Raw genomic sequence first — 3,373 nt, 5'->3', positions numbered from 1 at the left:
TCTGTTTCTTCTGGAAAATGTAAAGAGTAACCCTTCTTTTTGTTGGATGCCATGAGATCAAACAAAATAATGAAAAATACATTAAAAAAAAAAAACAAAAACCACCCAGGACATGTGTGCAGTAAATGGGAGCAGTTGCACAGGTCTTATTATTTCCACTTGATAGACAGGAACCTGAGGCCCAAAGGAAGCTCACTGGCTTACGCACGGGAGCACGGCTTGATACCCGCAGGAAGCGAAGTGGGGTACGGTGCAGGGTGTGCCTAGGGTTCAGGGCTGCTCTTCTCAGCCTCAAAATCTTGCTCTGTAAAGAAGAGGTAGGTCCCCACCCTGCTCGTGTCACAGGTCTCTCCTGAGACATGGGAAAACATTCCTCGGAGTTTCCCAGGGATGGGGGAGGACTTGGCATGTCTGAGCTGAGGCTGAGCCCATCCTCTGATTCCCCACCCTCTGCTTCCCCAGCCTGAGCCTGACCAGGAACCTTCAGGAGTCCCCTCCCAGTGCCTTGAAGGGAGCGCCCTGCAATTTGCTGAATCAGGGAGGCACATGAGTCATCAAAAGCTGGTGATGGGAATGTGGCTGTTTTCTCCCCATGCCAGTGGGTGACTGCTGCCACCACCACCATCATCCCTGCCACTGCTTGAGGTCCTACTCGGTGCCATGCTCTTCACTTCCATGATTAGCAGTCCTCACCAACACCCTATAACGTTACCATATCCTCATGTGCCACGTGAGAATACTGAATGAAGCTCAGAGGCGTTAAGTAACTGGCTGAAGGACACACAGCTAATGAGAGCAAAGCTTGGAACCAGGTTTTCTTGACTCCAAATTCTTTGTCCTAGCCTCTGCCCCATGCTTAAGGTGGGTTTCTGGGGGTGAGAGAAGGGAATCCTATTGCAGGTGCTGTCAGAGGAGAGAGGCGAGGTAGAGCCACTCAAACACTGTGGAATCTTGGCCCACGGGAGGGACCATTTGAAGGATGCTGCAGCAACTCCTCCCAATCCGTACAGATCTCCTTTGCAATGTGGCTTTGCCACTCCTCTCATTGAGAGGTGGTGCCTATTTCTCTATCTCTTTGAATCTGGGCTGTCCATGGGCTTGCTTTGGCCAGTGAATGCAGTGGAAGTGATATATAGTCATCCCTCCATGTCCATGGGAATTGGTTCCAGGACCCCCCCTCAGATACCAAAATGCGAGGATGCTCAATTCCCAATGTCAGCGTTCTGTATCTGTGGATGTGGAGGGCCAACTCCAGTGTAACTGGATTTCAGGCCTCAAGAGGCCTTTGAGGCTTCCAGTCTCACCTTCGTGGGATGTGGTATCACAGTGTGAAAGAGCCCAGGGCACCCCTTATCCTTAAAGATGAGAGACCACATGGAGAGAAAGGCCCCGCCAGCAGCCAGAACCAGCTATTGAAGTGTGCGAGAGAGAGGCCGTGTGGGATCAGCCAGCCCCTCATCCGTCCGCTGGTCCCTCACAGTTAACCCAGCCCGTATCGTTTACCCACAGGATCCCAAGCAAATACAGTGGTGATCGTTTTCAGCCACTGATTTTTGGTGTGAGTGTGGTGTGTTATTCAGCAATGGACAACTGATAAAGGGAGTGACTTAATTCTCCCAGCCTCGGCATCCTCATCTGTAAAATGGGCATGATGCTCACGTCCGTGTCTGATAAGCTTGTCAGGGAGAGTGAAGGAGAGGAAGCCTGTGAGTCTCGAGGCGCTGAGTCTAGTACGGTGTTGGGGGCATCGGCATCAAGGGGTCACCACTGGTGTGAGCGGCTCTGGTCAGGGTCTCTGAGGCAAGAGGCATGTGGTAAGCCCCTCTGAGGGTCTGATGCACACAATAGCCCCTCACAATTATTTGGCCCAAAATGTCAGTCAGGGTGAGGTTGAGAAACTCTGAGTTAGAGGGAAGACACTTGTGACAACCATGGCAAGTGCGTGAGTCTGCAGGGGTCAGTTAGGTGGCATAAATGGCTGGCTAACTGGACACAGCCGGCCTTGTCTGGAAGGCGCAGTGGCTGCTGGGATCCAGCTGAGTGTCGCTACAGGGGACCTGTGACACCATGTACTCAGGTGGCCAGTTCTTCCTGTTCTGAAGCAAGAAATCCCAATTTGAATGTGAAAATACTCATCTTTTTAAGTGCTGCCAATTAATTTGAGTATCTTTTTAACGCTTGCCAGTCAAACAAAACACATCTGGAAATGTTATATACACAGAGGGCCACGGTTTGTAACCTCCCCCAAACACTAAGGGGGCCTTCCTAGCACTGAGCTAGCCGCTGGGGGGTATTTTAAAGAACACTGGCCCTCCTTCCTGGGTTTAGTCTTCAGACATACTTCATCCTTCTTAGCTAGCCTATAGTGAGCTCTTCCTATGTACTCGAACCTGCGCTAAACAGTCCAAACACGGTAACTCATGTTTACAAGAACCTACAGTGTAATACTCTCTCCCACTTTAACTGGGTGCTCACAGAGGTTATACAGCTTTCCCAAGGTGACAGAGCTAAGGGCGATACCAGTATCTGAACACAGGCGGTCTGGCTCCAGAGCCTGTATTCTTCATCACTGAGCCAGGCTGCCCTGTGAAGGATGCTGCAGCTCCACACTCTACATGGGAAAGCTTGCAAGGGACCTCGCAGGTTCATTAGTCACCCCAGGCAAGCACCAGTCCACCACCGTGGTCAGCCTGCGTGCCCCAAGTGCTCAGAACCTCAGTTCCTCCATCTAGAGCTGTGCGTCTCACCTGGGGTTGATTCTGCACCCTGGGGTACACTGTGCAGTGTCTAGAGACACTTCTGCTTGTCACAAATGGGGGAGCTACTGGCATCTAGTGGGTAGAGGCTAGTGATGCTGCTAAACATTGCACAGGACAGCCCCCCACAATAAAGAATTATCCAGCCTGAGAACCCAGAAGTGCTGAGGTGGAGAAACCTGATCTAAACACCTGGCTGGCAACCGTGGCAATTTCCAAAAGGGAACCAGCAGAGAATATTCCAGGTGATTCAGGCTGTTTACCTAGGACATTTTTTTTTTCTCTCCTCAAATCACTCTTTCTTCTCTTGCCCTGGTATTTCTTCACAATCCCATGTCGCTGTGCGAAATGCCTGCACTGAATAATAATCTCCCAACACAACTCTCATATATTAGCAGCAGAACAAATAAGAAATGGGGAGAAAAACAGCTACAGGCAAAAAAAGATAAGCATTAAAATACACAATAGATCCTTGAGATTTGACCATAGTATCATCTACATGCCTGAAATGGGCATTTTTTCCTGGATTCGCTAAGCCATAATCACACTCTAGGCCCACATCAAATTTCAACTGCCACGGACACCATCTCTGCCAAACATACACGTGACCGCACTGA

Source organism: Lagenorhynchus albirostris, chromosome 10, assembly GCF_949774975.1.
Source record: "Lagenorhynchus albirostris chromosome 10, mLagAlb1.1, whole genome shotgun sequence".
Lineage (NCBI taxonomy): Eukaryota > Metazoa > Chordata > Mammalia > Artiodactyla > Delphinidae > Lagenorhynchus > Lagenorhynchus albirostris.
Note: the sequence above shows the minus strand (reverse complement) of the source record.